This window comes from Triturus cristatus, chromosome 1_2, assembly GCF_964204655.1.
Source record: "Triturus cristatus chromosome 1_2, aTriCri1.1, whole genome shotgun sequence".
Taxonomy (NCBI): Eukaryota; Metazoa; Chordata; class Amphibia; order Caudata; family Salamandridae; genus Triturus; species Triturus cristatus.
In genome coordinates, this window is record NC_140580.1 from 1,084,072,425 (window position 1) to 1,084,091,163 (window position 18,739).

The window sequence follows — 18,739 nt, forward strand, 5'->3', positions numbered from 1 at the left end:
TGGAATTGTTCAACAGGGCTTGTGTTTTTCTCAGGATCATCTGTTTCCACCAGCATCACTCATTTACATAATAGGCAAGCCTACAGGGTGTGTTCTGTTACCTCACAATGACGTCATATGTGCCTGGCTATTGATGTTTCTGTATAACCCTGGCATAGATACCTTAGTGGCCACTTCAGGATGCCAAGAAGGGTGTCCCACATAACATTGCATTGCAAGAAACCTGTTGGTAAACAAGCGCTCTACAAGTTCTGATTAACATAACATAACATTGCGTTGGACAAGGTTCACAAGGATGTCTCGGGCGTCCGCCTCATTCAGTGTCATCATGCACACTGTTTCCAGCACTGGCTGGGCTTCACAGCTACAGATCATTGCTATACACAGCAGTACTCCACTTATCTCAATGGGCGCAAACCAACACTACACCATTCACAAAACATGAGTGGTCCTGGCAGAGGGAATTGTTGTCAAGTGTCTCCTGATTCTCACCAACATTTGTAGCTCTTTAAAATTTTAAGTTACACTATCACCATCCCAAAACTACAGATACACTTGGGTATCTGTCCAGCCAATAAAAGATCAGTGATGTCATGACAGCATTGCTGTACTTATGTAACATTGATGACGGTGAACAGGCCCTAAATTAAGATTTGGGGAAGTGTTGGGTTTTCGTCGGCAGACCCTCTGCTAGTGCAACCCGTCCACCAAGGGATACTGATGGTCGTTCCGCCCTTTTGAATGTCACCTATTTTCCCTTTCCATACCCGCCATATTGTTTATGGCTGACACAGGCATGGAAAATTAATAAAGGCTCCTACGCAGAAGAAAACAACTCCCTCTATGCCCAGAAAATTAGGTACTTGTCTTTAAGAAAAAAACTAGCTTTGGGATTTTGTTTCTTAAACACCCAAAAGGTTTTCCAAGTAAGCTCTTTAAACATGGCGGCCGCTTGGCAAACTGCACTGCTGTGAAGGGAGCCGCCACAGTGGTGGCTTCCTTCACAGAAGAGATATCCGTGCCAGACGGGTGGGGATCGATAGATCTGCATGGCGGTCCTCCATCATGAGGTAGACATCCTTCCACTGGCTTTGCACAATGGAGGGACACCCGCCAAGAGCTTGATAAGTCTCATAAACAGCACACATGCAAACAGATCTGCAGTTATAGCGCACGCATAAGAACACAGGACATTGGTTGGTAGCACTGGTGGAGGCATTCATGGGTTTGGATTGTATAAGGACACCCAGAGGACCGAAGTAATAATAGTCAATGTTAGATACAACCCAGACTCCAGACATGGATGAGTGCAAGGATGGGAGGAGAAAGGTAAATGTTTTCTGCAACAGTTTAAGTTGCGGAAACCCCGCATCCCACACCTTCTGAATATTGGCAGTCAAAAATCAGGCTGGAATTGAGTATTGCTCTTGGGTTTCTCACCAAGGAGGCAGGCTTTGGAAGAGGGTGAAGAGTTTGGTGAGGAGAGCTGTTGAGCACCTCAAAGGTTTTGTTTCCACAATTAGGATCTGAGTTTTATCTCCACTCACTTTGAGGCAGTTTTTGGCCTTCCACATCTGTACAGTTGCCAGGCAATTATGCTGACAACTGATGGTATTAGAGGAAGCCCGGTCGTACCGTAGGTTAACAGAGTGTCTTCTGCATCAGCAAAGCTTTGGAAGCCAAAGGACGTCAGTAGCTCCCCTTATGGGTTGACATTGAGATTAAAGAGCAAAGGCGAGATGGTGGAACCTTGTGGGTTCCTCCCATTTTACCTTAATGTCCGAGCACTGTGGAGCCTTCAACTGGGTCCAATTCATAAAAAAGGACCTAAAATAATCCAACACATGATCTGCTAGGCAGGTAGAATGCAGACAACTAGTCACTATACTATGGTGGGCAGTATCAAAAGCAGCAGACAAATTGATCAATAGAAGACTCCCTGGCTGCCTCAATTCCAGATCATCAAGAACTAACCAGACCACTGACGTACTGTGTCTGGGGTGAAAGTTGGCCTTCCTTGCATTTAGAAAATTCTAAAATTTAAGGTGCCTCAAAGGCCAGCAGCAGGCTAGCCAGATTTTTTCCATTACTGTAGAAATTGTTGGAATAAGAGTAATGAGACGATGGTTTTGATGCTAGTTTGATCGAGGTTGTGATTTTGGAAAAGGGGTAACCAAGCCTTGTTTCTAGCCAAACGTATTGGACATCATACCAGTTCACCCCATATGGAGATAGAACCTGGAGAATTGAGACTGGGCATGGGCCATCTGGTGACCCCAATATAAGGCTTTGAATGAGGGGACAGACTTACAACACTGACCTGTGGGGTAAACTGACCACGTCTACTCAAGTCATGGGAACAGCTGGGGAGGGGGGTGGGGGGTTCTCCATTGTACCAGAAGCATCAGTTCCTGGAGTGTTAGCATAGAGAAGCAGGGTCACATGACTGAAAAATGTATCCAGTTGATTACAGAGCTCCTGCGAAGACTTAACTTCAGATGTGCGACACTCAGGCGAGAAAAAGATATTCATCTGTTGGCTGTCAGAAGAAATGCAGGCTTTGAGCATTACTAAGCCTGGACGTAGTACGCAGAGTTCCGCTATGCGGAACTCCACGAAGTGAAAAAAAAAACTCAGCCGTACTATGCGGAGCTCCACAAGCAGCGGAGTGCGTTAGATAAATGCAGGCTTCGGTGATTTTCAGAGCCAGGTGCTTGTCCGCACTGTGCAATCATCGCGAACGGCACCATGCACAATGCAAGCGGGAGCTGCTTCCTTTCTGCTGCTCAAGTAGTTTTACTCGAGTGTCAGCTTTTTCAACGCGATCGGGTGGTTACTCAACGCGAGCAGTCGCGAGCATACAAGACCACTCACAATGAGAAATTTGACACTCTGCGTTGAGAAATCTGTCTGGGAGAAGGATTTTCCTCTCTCACGCTCGCCAACTTGGCATTAAAGAACGTAAGCAGGGAAAATATCTCCGTTCTGCAACGTGAAGAGGAGTTTTTCGGAACCCTGCGAGCTCCGCGTAACACGGATTGCGGAAAACTTCTCAAACTCTGCGAGCGGAGCGGAGTTCACCACCCAGACTTAGTCATTACTGCAGATCGTTCAAATTACAATGGAGTCCAAAGGCTGCAGCTGCACTAAACAAACAATAGCTGTCCTCACAGAAGATGCAAATACTGCAGCAGAGCACAAAGCTGCAGATGCACTGCATATATGACAGACGCCCTCATAGGAGTCCAGAGATGATACTACAAGAGTGCTAAAAGGCTGAAGTCAGGGTTGGACTGGGAATCAAAGAAGCCCTAGCAAAAGTTCAAACCAACCCATCTATGTTTTTTTATCTCTCTCTCTCTCTCTCTCTCTCTCCCCCTCTCTCTCTCTCTCTCTCTCTCTCTCTCTCTCTCTCTCTCTCTCTCTGTCTCTCTCTCTCTCTCTCTCTCTCTCTCTCTCTCTCTCTCTGTCCTGAGAGGAAACTACAGGGGGTCTTAAGGGTCCAGATCCCTTGACAGCTGACAAGTGAAGGCATGGGGTCCCGTCAATACATACAAACCAGTCAAATCATCCATCACCATCTTTTGAACTGGAAGAAACCCATGCCACTGAATTAACTCTGTTAAAAACTGTCAAAGTTATGATAAACAACTTTCATTGCACAGAAATTTAGTATTTCTGGCCACCTGCCTGGTAAGGGTCAACTCACACAGGGTGTTGATGAAGAAACCCATGATGGGTTCACCACTGCTCTATGAAAGTAAAATAACATTCCTGAATTAATTAGGGTGAATTGATTTGATGCTTTCTTTATGGAGCGCAAGAAAAGTAAAGAGTATTAGTATATTTTAAAAGATATAGGATACTATTCTCTAAGCTGCCTGTTGTACAGATGGAGTGTATTGATGACAAAGCTTGCAGTTGTGCTGTTCTCCAGACTCTGGCTTATCTCACACTACACTTTGTTGTGAGCGTAGAGCGGGCGCGTCTGTTAGCTGGGCCGCGAGGAAGTAACGTTGATTTCCACCTCTAGCTACACAAGCCTCTGCCGGGCTCACACACTACAGACTCACTGTCCTTGCACTATACACAGCACACTTGTTTGCCAAACACCAGTCACTACTGCAGATAGCAAATCTCTGCAATACTCTTGTGGGATGATCAAAAATGTGAAAGATATTGCATTCAAGATGGCTTCCTCGAGATAGCTACCTCGAAATGCAATGGGGTAGCAGCCCCTCCGGTGTGCTCCTTCAGGCCATTCCCCTAGCTGATGCCTTCTGTGACCATCTCGGTCCACTCCGCCCAGCACCCTCCGGCCTTCGTTTTTCCCCTTTCTGGGAGTTCTCTAATCTGACCTCTTTCTCCTGCAGAGGGGTCAGGACCCTGTGGGCCACGTGCTCCCCATCAATGCTTGCTCCTATAGGCAGCTTTTACCTGAAATCCCTTCCCGTAGACTGCTGTGCAATGATCTTGGAGCGTGTGTCCTCATCGCCTGACTGCAGGGGACCAGGGATACTGTCCAACATGTTGAGGTGCTATGGGGTGGTGACCTGGGTGGGAGTGCAGGGGGACCTCCAGGAGCTGCATGGATGATCATACACACCAACGTGACCTTCAGCAAGGCGCACGTTGATATCATGTGTCCTGCATCACTCCCTTTACCATGATTCCCCAGGAGGCTGCCATGTTCTGGCCTGGTAACATGACAACTAGATGTTATCCCTTATAGCAGAACAATATGACAAATATGAATGGCAGCGGCCATGTTTGGAAAAATGGCCTCCTGCTTACTTTAGACCATATCCTATCTCCGCCATAGCTATTATCAATGCCCTTTTTTTTATTATTTACTGCGGTTTGCAACACATAATATGTGACTCTATATCCAGCAGCTACTGTTGAAACATGAAATACAAACTAGTTACCAGGATGGTAAAATAATCAGCAAACAAATATAGGTATCTATACCCAGAGATGGCCTACACCTACAGAGCCATGAGACGCAGCTCTGCGGCACTCTCGTTTGGATTACCTTGGTCCTGGCAACAAGCGTGCATAGTGACCATGGGTCAGAGTGACAGCAGCTCTGTGCGATGAGTGTCCTGGTCTAGTTCAGGGTCAGGCTAAATGTCTGGATGCCCACAACTTTTTGGTCTGGATAAACTAAACGCAAACTGCCTCACAAGTATGGATCCTGCCTGATGGTAGCAAGCAACTTGTAATTTGGCCTCAACAAAATGTAATGTAATAAAATCAATGTGTTTATGTATTTCCAACTGTCTTTATGCAAAGTGCTTGACACCCTTTGGGTCTGGTCTGTGCTATATAAGACTGCAGATAAATATATTCGAGCAATAGCTTAAACGGGCTGACGCAAACAAACCAATGGCTGAAAAGGGTTGACCCAAAGCCACTCTCTCTACATTGTTCATAACAAAAGTCTGTCCTCTGTGCAATTCCTAAACAATAAGGTGAAACCGAAAAGAGCATGCAGAGTTATAAACAAAGTGTCTACTTATCGGCTCCACTCAAAATGCTGATGACACAATGTGTTGTTGACAGGAACTGCGGTAACAAACATTGTGACAAGGGACTGCATGTAGTTCCAAGATATTATTCCCTTTTTTGGAGTGATTCCTGTTCCACTCTGGGGAGAAACATCAAAACACACTTTCTCTAGTAAAATTCCATTTGAATGGAGTTACTTTAAAATAAATGGGGCCATAGAAAGCCTTTAAAAATTAAAAACCTGTCATTTTTAGTATTATAAAGAATTCAATGGATCACATTCTAGTGTGTGATCTTTTTTTCAAGCTTGTACACACTTCTAAAACATCAAACAGGACATGACGTCACCTCTTCTTCTGTCATGTGATGGATCTTCTCATTGGCTTAATAGGGCTCTAACTCATTTGTTCCTTTTGCTTTTGTCCCTCTAAGTGGGAAGGGTATGCCCATATGTGGGTCTCGTGCTCACTGTGCCACTGGATTCAAGCGAGCCTGGCTGATGAGGGGTAATTCCCCGAAACAGGTCCCAGGATGCTTGTTTCCGGTCCAGGGAGGACCTGGCTTGGCAATTCAGGCTGGACTGTTCCCATGAGGAGCAGGGTCATGACTGATTTGCATATGGCTGGGTCCAAACTACGGTGGCGTGGTGAGCAAAAGAACAGTGGATTAAACCCAGATCGTTGTGACTGGGGGAGAATGATTGCATTGTCCAGCATTCTGTCCATCAATTGTTCCTTTTGCTTCAAATGAAGGGCATCAGCAGAGGTAAGAAAGGAAAGAAGAACTACAGAATAGTTTGCGAGACTTGTGTATAGGTTGAAGCATTTTTGTATAGGTTGGGTAGAGGTACTTGGGTGTAGGCATGGGTAGTGACACTACCATGTCGGAAGGGACAGAAGTACTATGGTATATGCAGAGCCATTATGGTTCAAGTTTGGTAAAGGTGCCAGGGTATAGACTGGGGCATAGGTACTACCATGTAGGAAGAGACAAAAATATGCTAGAATAGTTAGAGAGACTAGGGTATATGTAGAGCCATTATGGGATAGGTTGGTTAGAGGTGCTAGGGTATAGAAGGGGTAGCGGTACTACCATGTAGGAAGAGACAGAAATACTATGGTATATGTAGAGCCACTATGGTATAGGTTGGGTAGAGGTGCTACGGTATAAAACAGGTAGCGGTACTACCATGTAGGAAGGGACAGAAGTACTATGGCATATGTAGAGCCATTACGGTATAGGTTGGGTAGGGGTGCTAGGGTATAGAATGGGTAGCGGTAATACCAAGTAGGAAGGGACAGAAGTACTTTGGTATATGGAGAGCCATTGTGGTATAGGTTGGATAGAGGTGCTAGGGTATAGACTGGGGCATAGGTACTACCATGTAGGAAGAGACAGAAATACTTTAGAATAGTTAGAGAGACTAGGGTATATGTAGAGCCATTATGGTATAGGTTGGTTAGAGGTGCTAGGGTATTGAAGCGGTACTACCATGTAGGAAGAGACCGAAATTCTATGGTATATGTAAAGCCAGAACTCTTCAGCATCGTCAAAGAGCTCTCCAACCCCAGCGCCAGCAACAACAACATCACACCATCGCAAGACCTCTGCAACTCCCTCGCCACATTCTTCCACCGCAAGATCGCAGATATACACAACAGTTTCGGACCCCAGACTCCGCCTCCAGCCACCAAACCAACGACCACCACCCTCAGTGCATGGACCCCCATCAGCACTGAAGACACCACCCACATCATGAACACCATCCACTCTTGCTCCCCCTCCGACCCATGCCCTCATCATATCTTCAACAAAGCCAACACCATCATCGCACCCCACCTCCGGAACATCATAAACAGCTCCTTCACGTCAGCCACCTTCCCTGAAAGCTGGAAACACGCAGAAATCAATGCCCTTCTGAAGAAACCCACAGCGGACCCCAAAGACCTCAAGAACTTCCGCCCCATCTCTCTTCTCCCCTTCCCGGCTAAAGTCATCGAGAAGACCGTCAATAAACAGCTGACTGCATTCCTCGCAGCAAACAACTCGCTCGACCCATCCCAGTCCGGATTTCGAGCCAACCACAGCACCGAGACCGCCCTCATCGCAGCCACCGATTACATCAGGACCCTGATGGACAACGGAGAGACAGCCGCTCTCATCCTCGTGGACCTCTCGGCAGCCTTTGATACCGTCTGCCACTGCACCCTAATGACCCGCCTCTACAACACTGGGATCCAAGGAAAGGCCCTGGACTGGATCACATCGTTCCTCTCCGACAGAACCCAGAGAGTCCGCCTCCCTCCCTTCCACTCCGTGGCCACCAAGATCATCTGCGGCGTACCCCAAGGCTCCTCACTCAGCCCAACCCTCTTCAATATCTACATGATCCCCCTTGCCACCATCGCACGCAAACACAACATCAACATCATCTCCTACGCCGACAACACCCAACTAATACTCTCCCTCACCAAAGACCCATTCACCGCCAAAACCAACCTACAGGACGGAATGTGAGATGTCGCAGAACGGATGAGGCACAGCCGTCTGAAGCTCAACTCGGACAAGACGGAGGTCCTCATCCTCGGACAATCCCCATCCGCCTGGGACGACTCCTGGTGGCCCACGACGCTGGGCACCGCACCGACACCCACGGACCACGCATGCAACCTGGGATTCATCCTGGACTCCTCCCTCACGATGACCAAGCAAGTCAACGCAGTCTCGTCCTCATGTTTCAACACCCTGCGCATGCTCCGAAAGATCTTCAGGTGGATCCCCACCGAAACCAAATGGACGGTCACCCAGGCCCTCGTCACCAGCCGACTGGACTACGGGAACGCCCTATACGCAGGAACCACAGCCAAACTTCAGAAACGTCTTCAGCGCATACAGAACGCCTCCGCACGACTCATCCTCGACATTCCTCGCCACAGCCACATATCCGCCCACCTGAGAAACCTGCACTGGCTCCCCGTCAGCAAGAGGATCACGTTCAGGCTGCTCACCCACCCACACAAAGTGTTCCACAACATGGGCCCCGAATACCTCAACAACCGCCTCTCGTTCTACACCACCACCCGCCAGCTCCGCTCCACCAGCCTCGCCCTCGCCACCGTCCCACGGATTCGCAGAACCACCACCGGAGGAAGATCGTTCTCCTACCTGGCAGCCAAGACATGGAATTCCCTCCCCGCACACCTACGACTGACGCAGGACCATCTCACCTTCAGGAAACACCTCAAGACCTGGTTATTCGAGCAATAGCGGCACCCCCCCTCCCTTCAGCGCCTTGAGACCCTCACGGCTGAGTAGCGCGCTCTACAAATGTATTGATTGATTGATTGATTATAGGTTGGGTAGAGGTGCTAGGATATAGAACGGGTAGAGGTACTACCATGTAAGAAGGGACAGAAGTACTATGGTTTATGTAGAGCCATTATGGTATAGGTTTGGTAGAGGTGCTATGGTATAGAAGGGGTAGCAGTACTATCATGTAGACCCTAGCTTGTAACCAGACCTACACGCTCCGATGCTATATGCAAATGCGGTTATTTTAAATTAACTTGCTGCTATGTTCCCCATCTTTTTATTCATTGTTGTGGTGATGTATTATTTATAACTAGTTAATGAATTTGAATATGTTTGAATTACCAGAGGGAGGTGACTGTTAGTTCCGGTCTTCTCCACTGTATTCTCTGCATGTTTTGCACGTTGAGCGACGTCGTTTCCTTTCTGACTCGCTCTAGTTTTTTATGGATTTAAGCAGGGGCGTTGCGCGGACGTGCAGCGGGTGTGCCACTGGCGTGCCACAGGAGTACTTAAGGCAAGCCCATCAGCGCCCGTCAGCATGCCGGAGGCGCCCGGCGCCTGGCATGCTGCCAGTTCAACGGGGGATCCAGCGCAGCATTACCAGTATGATAGGGGATCACTGCTCCTCATGGACGAGTCCATAAATGCAGAGGTAACAGCATAGTTCTGGGGGGAGAAATCACCCCCATTTGCGCTCGCTATAAGTGGCGGCCTACGCACGGCTCTCTAGCTAATATGAAGACTGAGGGCTGTGCGGGGGTGACGCCAAGGTTGGCTAGGGGTAGGATATAAAGCCTTATTACTTAATACACGATCCCTCCAGAAACATGAACTTCAGATCTTTGATCTGCAGCAGGAATCTTCTCCTGACTTGTTGTTCCTCACGGAGACCTGGCTTATGCAATCTTCCAACCCTACCCTAACGGCAATTGCTCCCGGCTATAAGATCTTGAGATTAGATTGCCAGGTCAGTAAAGGAGGTGGAATACGATTGTCTATAAAGAAAAATGTGTATGTAATTCGATCCCACTTGGTGAATTGGAGGGCACCGAATGTCTTGGCTTCCAATGCACCTTGTCAGCACAACAATCGTTAGCCGGCGCTCTGATTTACAGGCCCCCTGGTCCTACTAAATCATTTCTAAACTCGATCAGTGAGATGATGGCACCTCTTGCCCTCCGTTATCATCACTGCATGATTCTGGGGGATTTTAAGCTACATATGGATATTCCCACTGACTCGCAAGCCACTACCCTCACTGAATCATTATCAGTTTTTGAACTGGCTACTGCTGTCCTGCAACCCACACACATAATAGAGGTCACACCCTCGATCAGATCTTCACCAATATAACACTGGAGGTTGATGCACCCCTTCCCTTGTTATGGTCTGACCACTATCTTATTAATTTCAGGATACCTAAGCTGGGAGTGGGTCGTCATGTGACTGCTTTGAAGAAGGTAACAAAATTCAGAGCCCTCCACCGGATCATTCCTGCGACTCTTGGTGAAATGCTCGAATCTTCAACTTCCTTCCTTCTCGGAAACCCTGAGAGTGACGATTTGTTGCTTGAATCTTAGGTGCTCCACAATTAGCCTCCATGCAGTCGCATTCACCTAAGAAAACCAAATCCTCAGCTCCCTGGTTCAATCAGTTGCTTAAAGCCATCTCTAAATGACTGGAAAGGAAATGGCTGAAAAACTTTGATTTGGTGCTAAAAGTGAATACAAACAAGCACTTAAAAGTCATTATAACAAAGTGTATGAGGCAAAAAAGAATTACTTCTCTGTCAAAATAGAATCATCCAATTATAAAAGTAAGGAGCTATTTAAGATTGTAAAAGCCGTTTCACACCCAATCTCGGAGACTAAGGCCGTCCTGGCGTCCGCCGAATGGCCTCTAGCATTAGCAACTTTTTTCACGGAAAAATTGAGACTCTCAGGGAAGGCCTTCCATCTGACTGCGAATCGTTACCAGTTCCCTCAGCGGTACCCATGCCAGGAGCTGCCCCCTCGCTGTGGCTTTTTCCCCTGCTGTCACTGGAAGTCTCCCTAGCCACTATCAAAAATCTGAAGTCGGGCTACCCTACTGACCCCTGTCCAGCTAAAGTGCTAGCATACGTAGCACAGGCAATTAATCTGGTGGTTAATAACATTTTTAATACTCATTAGATAATGGACACATGCCTTCTAGGTGGAAACAGGCCAAACTTCTGCCTTTGCTCAAAAAGCCCTCAGCTGATCCTAAAATACCAGCAAATTATAGGCCGATCTCCCCGCTTCCAGTCTTTTCTAAAGCTCTGGAGAAATATGTTAAAACGGTGGTTACCAACTATGTGGAAACCAACAATCTTTTCCACATTAGTCAGTCTAGTTCAGAGCCAACCGTAGTACCGAGTCTGCTCTACTAGAGGTCTCCGAACACATCAAGGAAAGCCTGGATGGAGGAGGGAAAGCCATCCTGATCCTGTTAGACCTGTCAACGGCCTTTGATACTGTTCCTCATGATGGGCTCTTGGGCAGGATCCAGACTCTCGGTATTGGTGGCTCTGTTTTAAAATGGCTCACTTCCTTTTTGGAAGATAGGGACCAGGAGGTCTGGACTCCTCCTTTTTTGACTGGAATACCTGGTATGGATTTGGGGGTCCCTCAGTGTTCCATTCTGAGCCTCACATTATTCAATCTTTATATGTCCCCTATGGCTGTCTTGGCGGAGACACACCGAGCAAAAATTATTTCATACGCAGACGACACACAGCTCCTATTCACTTGTGACAAAGGTAAGAGCTTTGAGGGAGCCAAGATTAAAACCTGCCTTTCTAAAGTGTTTGCATGGTTAAGAATTAGCCAGCTCAAATGCAACCCTGAAAAGTAAGAAATTATTTTCTTTGGCGCCCCTCCGTCGGACGATTGGAGACTTTGGCGGCCTGAGGATATGTCTCCCCCTCTTGCCTCTCAACAAACGGTAAAGAACTTAGGCGTTATGGTAGACAATTGCCTCTCTATGAAAGCCCAAGTCCAATTGGTGGTGGGAATGTGCTTTGGCCTCCTTAGGATGCTGAGGAAGTTCCTTTCACTCCTGTCTTTGGACTGCAGGAAATCCATGGTCCAGGCATTGATTACATCAAGATTGGACTACGTGAACATACTTTACATTGGCCTCACGGAATACCTTCTCAAGCACCTGCAGGTGGCACAAAATGCTGCGGCCAGAGCCATTCCCATGCTGAAATCTAGGACTCATATGTGCCCCCATCTCAGAGCTCTCCATTGGCTCCCAGTAAAAAATAGAATCAGATTCAAGGCCTTGGTGTTATTCTTTAAGGCCTTTCACGGAAGGGGTGCAAGGTACCTTTGCAGAAGGATTACCCACTATGCTGTGTCTAGAACTCTGAGATCCTCCTCTATGAATCTAGCGGCAGTCCCAAAAATATCTCATGCCTACTCAGGCGGCACCTCTTTTAGGTTCCTCGGTGCGCAGGCCAGGATTGCGCTTCCCGCATCGTTGAGAGCGGTGCCGGATTTAGCAAATTTTAGGAAGCTCCTTAAAACTTTGCTCTTTAATCAATAATCCAGCTTCCCTTACCTGCTTCTTTTTTTCTCCTTCCCCTTCCCGGTCTCTCAACAGCCTTATTACAATTTAGGCGGACAGACCACCACAGCCCTGCTGCAGCCACCTGGAAACTTCCATTCCCTGGTGGTGGTGCGACAGTCAGGAGTCAGCAATATGTTTGACGGGACCACCGCGGTCCCGCCAAGCATACTATGAGTTTCCTCTCAATCGGCGGTGTCATGGAGGTTCCTCCTCCGTAAACACTGTGGTGGAGAGGAAACAAAGGGGGCCACGCAGGGCTCCCTGTGCCTTCTCCGCATGGGGATGCACACAGGGGGGCACAACATGTGGCCCCCTGTGTGCATGCACCCAAGTTCCTGCATGGCATTGACTTTTCAGTCCATGCTGCCCAGGAACTGTTTTTGCTGTTCCCATTGCGGTGCCCATTTTTAGAGACACCGCTGTGGGAACATCAAAAGCCAGTCCGCTAGACAGGAGGAAACTTCTAATCTGGCGGGCGATCTGACCATGGCTTTGGTGGTGCGGCGGGGCGGACCTGACGCCGCACCGCCAAATTTGTAATTGGGACTCTGGTGTATTGAGACTGCACCTATAACTGTAGGACATCAGGCTCTCTCAAAGGGTTTTACGTGGATGAAGAATGTTGCTTGGACAGTTGCCCTTCATCCTCTTGCAAGTGGAAGCTGGCAGGCATGACTTCATCTGCCTGTATTATCTTGTGCCAATGAGCTACTTAAAGCGCCTTTTGTTAATGGATTTGACTTTACAACAAGGGTGACAAGAACTCAGTGTGCCGCATGAGTAGCACAACCTGTATTCCGTTTGAAACTGAATATAGTTGGAAAAACCAGGTGCAGGAGTGGGGCAAGCGCTACAATCTCTCTGGGCCATTAAGTGGATACTGTTTAAGTATGGCTACCAACGGTGGCGGCAGGATACACCCACCTAGTTGTTCCCACCTTCCCACTCACCTGGGTTGAACTTGGAAAGGATAAACAGAAACATATCTATAGAGAAGGTATATGCTGGGCACAGAGAAGCTTTTAGAGTGCATTAGCTGAAGTATTTTCTTATTTGTCTGAAGCTGTATTTCCTAGGTGAAGATTTTTGCATTATTTAGAAAGTCTTTGTTGCATCCTTCCTGGGCTTGGCTCTGGCTTGTTCTATGCCTCCATTGTGACGCAGGGTGTATAACTGCTTCAGGTGGAGACATCACACATCTGCATCTGATGTGGTCTGCAGTACTGCTCATTCAGAAAATGGTTGCAGTGTGTGGCGGCTCACATGTCTGCTTGTGATGGAGTGCATGGCACACGCATCTACCAACGGTACCCACATTGCATAAAACTACGGAGACATGACATTAATCCAGGGGCTTTATGGAGGATCCCCTTCCACAATTTTGGATTCTGTACGGGATTTAAACTATGTTCTCTGGTTTGTGGTTCTCTGGTTGGTTGTTCTCTGGTTGGTCGTTCTCTGGTTGGATGTTCTCTGGTTTGTGGTTCTCTGGTTGGTGGTTCTCTGGTTGGTGGTTCTCTGGTTGGTTGTTCTCTGGTTTGTGGTTCTCTGGTTGGTTGTTCTCTGGTTGGTGGTTCTCTGGTTGGCCCATGCCCAGTCCAGGTCCTACGAAGCTTTCACTCCTCATGTCCTTTTATGTTTTGAAAAGTCCCTTGTGGTTGTTCACGGCCCTTCTGAAACAATGTCTATTGAAACAGACAATCATGCTACATTTTCGGATGAAGTCCTGACTCCATCCCTTTAATCTTTTCCCATTTCTTTCTTGCTCCAGAGATCGCAGAAGGACAGATGGCCAGTGTGCTCTGGAACTTTTTGGAGGAGGCCGATCACCTGGAAGGTTCTCATTCTGGACTTCAGGCCTCACCGCATAGCTGATCTGTCCTGCTGGCAGCGCTTCATGGCATGCAACTGTCGATTGATGTTGATAGTGTCTTGCCCAATATAATTAGATCTTTAAGGAACACTTGGCATCAATAAACCAATTCCGCTTGGTCATTAACACTTCAATTGTTGGGGTGTCAGACCTAAAGTAGTTCCTATCCTTTCCAAGAAGCCAATTCCTGCCATTCGCCTTTCAATCTTCCTCCTCCAAGGTACGAGTGCTGACCTGCAGAGTGCCACAGGTGCCTCCAGATCTCACAGCCCTGTTTCATATCTGTGTTGAGCTATTAGGATTTCCCATCTAGCCACATTCATTAAACTTCAGATTGTATGTTGGTGAGACAACCTCATCAAACATCAAGGGGGTGAGATGTAAGTGCCAAGACCTCTTTTCCAACAAATGCATGAGACTTGTCCAGGACTGGGTGAACAGTCATTGTCTTAAGCTACACTCAGAAAAACAGGGATGATGGCTGTGGGAGGTTGTGAGGACCTCTACATCCTTCATAATGGCCCCTCTCAGAAAATCAGTTTTTCTCCTTACATGTGAAAGCCATCCTATCCCAGATCACCTTGTTGACATTTCTTACTAAGGTTAATTTGCAGGAAAATAGTCTTACTTTGTAAGTCTGGCTTGACACAATAGTTTTCTGCCAGAGCATTTGTCACGACTCTTCTAAACAAGCATTGGTAAAGCCAATAGGCCTCGCCTCTGTGTGAGCTATTGGCTTTAGCAATGTTGTTCACCAGTTTCGCTGCTGTTCAGCATGGATAAAAGTGAGTGAGGTGGGGCGGGGTGTGATGCGGTAGATTTGGGGCAGGGTAGATTGGAGTATGCTTGATTGGGTTGGATAGATTGAGGTACATTGGGGTGGGTAGATTGGGGCAGATTGTGGTGGGGTAGGTTGGGAACGATTGGGATGGGGTATATTAGGGTGGATAGATTGGGGCGGGCAGATTGGAATAGGGAGATTGGGGTGGTGGATATACTAGTGGGTGAGATTGGGCTTATTGGGGTAAATTGGGGTGGGGTAGATTGGGGAAGGTTGGTTAGATTGGAGTGGGGTAGATTGGGTGGTATAGATTGGAGTGGGTTACATTGGAACGGGATAGATTGGTGTGGGTTGGGTGGGGTAGATTGGAGTGGGATAGATTGGCTTGGGGTAGATTGTAGTGGGGTAGATTGAAGTAAATTTGAGTCATGTTGATTGGTGTAGATTGAAGTGGTGTAGATTTTAGTGTGGTAGATTGTAGTGGGGTAAATTGGGATAGATTGGAGTGGGGTGGATTGAGATAAATTGGAGTGGGGTAAATTGGAATGGAATAGATGAGGTAGACTGGAATGGGGTAGTTTGAGTGGGGTAGATTGGGGTAAATTGGGTGGGGCACATTGGGATGGATTGTAATGGGTAGATTGAAGTGAGGTAGATTGGGGTAAATTGGAGTAGGGTAGATTGGTGTAGATTGGAGTGGGACAGATGGAGGTAGACTGGAGTGGGGTAAATTGTGTGGTGTAGACTGTAGTGGGGGTGATTAGGGTAGCTTGGGGGGGTAGGTGCGTGCAGATTGAAGTGGGGTGGAGTAGGGTGAATTGCAGTGGGTTGGAGGTTCTGGCAATGAAGAAGGGGAGCAGTAGCATATGGCGGTAAGGGGAGAAGCCGTGCCATGAAGATGGAGGAGCAGTAGTGCGATGAAGAGTGAGGGGCATCGGTGCCATGAGGTAGTGGCAGCATTATTGCAATGAAGTGCAGATTCCTCTCAATTATCAATAGCTGTGTAGGACATTTGTTTTCAAAAGTGAAAAAAGTAATTTTCCAGCCCAGGACACATTTATCCCTTTGCAGGTACACGAAGAAAACCCCAACTTTCCAGTTTCGAATACTTGGGAGCTGTTTTACATGTAGTATATTGTGTGTCATATTTTTGTCTGTGTATGAAATTTGTTTTGCTCCAAGCGAACAACTGCAATTTTGATTAATTCTGTTTCACAGCATATCAGCTTCATTTCTTATTAGTCTGTAACTAGAATGTCGAGTAAGCCGTTCCAGGGTTTATTTGCATGCCCATAATGCCATGGGCTCTAATTGCCGATTTTAACTGCATCCTTCTTTTAATAGTCTTTTAGTCACATCAGCAATATGTTTGAAAGTTGCCTGTAGACAGCACAGAATTCCTGGGCAGTGGGCCTAAGTTTTCAAAATCACTAGGGCCCACTGCACCACTGAGGGGAGGGGGCAGGTAGGGGCAGGGCTGAGGGCTGAAACTGAAAAGAACCAACACAAATGGGAAAAGGAACGAGTGAAAACACTAGGACTAGTATGGAGTGCGTAAAGACAATTAAATAAGTAGCTCTATAAAATGGAAGCAGTGGATGGACACAAGTACTTGGTCCATGCTCTAAGGGGAGGGTCAAACACAAGAAGAGGTAGGACGCATGCATGCCATGGAAATCTGCAATGAAGGATATGAGAGCAACATTTCAGCTAATAAATAGCAAGCCTGTAGGCGGGCTGTAGCCCACTAACTGTAAACAACATGTCTCAAAGAGACCTAAAAATGCATATATAATGGCCTGCAGAACCGTAAAATGATCTCCCCTCATGATATTCACTATCTAGTGTATCATTGTGCCTCCTCGTAAGTGCTTCCATTGAAATGCATTGGCTCTGTTGTTTTCAGCATGTGGCAGGAAATATTTGGTGAACACAAAGAAATGCTCAGTGATAACCAAACCCTAACCAGCTGAGTGGATGAATGCATCCATTGTAGTTATATGTTCATAACCTCAAGGTCATAGATTTACACCTGGAAGTCTACTCAGCCATTCATGCTTCCCAGGTTATTAACAATTAGTGCCATCCCATTGAGAGGCGAATGCTCTCAGTACCTTGCGATGAAGTAAACCGTTATGTGTGCTACAGAAGTGTGGTTATTACTTTGTATTGATAGCTGCCATGGTTTCAGATTGCGATGTGTGACATTTTCATAAATTCACTGCAATTATGAGTGACATTCAGCAACTATGAGTGAGACTTTCTCGCAAGCAAAAATCAAGCAATGAAGATGAGGGAGACATATACATTTCAGAAATGACACCTATTTGAGCAACCAGAAACTCTAAGATCTTAAACAGCTGCAAAGCAGCAGTGCTGCTGGGAAATTCCATCTGTAACTGGCTCTGCATGAGACCATGATTGTGCAGAAGCAGCGCACCTACCTGCTCCCACCCACTCCTCTAGTAGTTATCAGTGCTGTGGGCTTCAGTGAGTAAGCACCCCCAGGTGCATCAGCTTCAGTGCTCCCAGGCCCCATGCAGCTCCAGCGTGCTCATCAAGCGGTTATGCCTATTTTTTGGTGGCTTTTCACACAGCATGTCATGATTCCCCCTCAGCCCTACAGGCCTATAAGCTGCCTCAGGTAATGATCGTGTCTCTGTGGTTGCAGGCCCGGGGGCATTGCAAGCAGGTAGGGGGCCATCCAGGCTCTGGTGGTGTTAGTGTCAAGGGTATATACCCCGGGAGAGTGGAAGCGTTTCAGACCTTTGTGGTCCCCGGGTAGCACCCGCTAGCAGCTGGAGTTAATGCGGGGCCTAGGGCAGTGAGGGACTAGTGCGGCCCGCCGGCTGTCTCAGATCGCATCCTCTGGGTATGCACACTACATTGCGGCTGGGCCAGAAGTCTCGCTTGTGCGTCTGGCCCTTCCTCACCTTTGATTCCGGGTCATCCTCTACCTTCTTTCTCTGCTCCTGCAGTTGTTCACCATACTCCCCTGAGCCTCCTCTCAGTGTGGCCCTGTCGGGCTGCGCAATGGTATGCGCAGTCGCTCACTGCTGTTGCCGGTAAATCACTGAGGTGCCACCATCGTTCTCTCAGGGTTGATACGATTTTATAGACCAAAGCAACACTTAACTTTTTGCTTGGCTGTGCATGCACGTTTCGGTTCTGAAATCCCAGCGCATGTAGAGCTGCCAGTCAGAACTAGGAGAAACATCACAGCCTGCTGCATTAGTCCCGGGGGCGGAAAGATTTGCATGTGCCAGCCTCCAGGGATGATGGGGGGGATCAGTAGAAATGCAGTCATTCGCAATAAGGTCGGTTCCATTAGCAAGAAATTAGATGGGGCAGCAAGACTTTATTGCCTGCAAGGACGCCATTCCAGATAGTTTCAGTCAGCATAGAAGTGCTACGGATTGACAGCCGAGGCAGGCGCTATGCTTATAATGCATGACTTTCCATTTCGGAGCGGTGATGCGGATCACCACACTGCAATCCGTTAGTCTAACGCCTGATGCGTGGCACTTAGCAGGGCTGATGCGATAATGACAAGACCTCCTTCCTCCTTGTCAATAAATGTCCGAACTTCCTGACTGCTACTGTCTAGACCAGTCTTTGTGCTGTCCGCGCTGATGTAGCATGTTCATTGGGCAGCCACTGAGGTCCGC

General features: G+C 47.5%; 1 long non-coding RNA gene across 1 annotated transcript in view; it reads left to right on the forward strand.

The window, feature by feature from the left end:
* Positions 1-15,132, forward strand: part of LOC146868711 (uncharacterized) — a 97,855-nt gene extending 82,723 nt beyond the window's left edge. The window contains exon 3 of the long non-coding RNA XR_014966382.1: positions 14,189-15,132. This is a non-coding gene — a long non-coding RNA (uncharacterized LOC146868711). The remainder of the gene's footprint in view (positions 1-14,188) is intronic.
* The last annotated feature ends 3,607 nt before the right edge of the window (positions 15,133-18,739 follow it).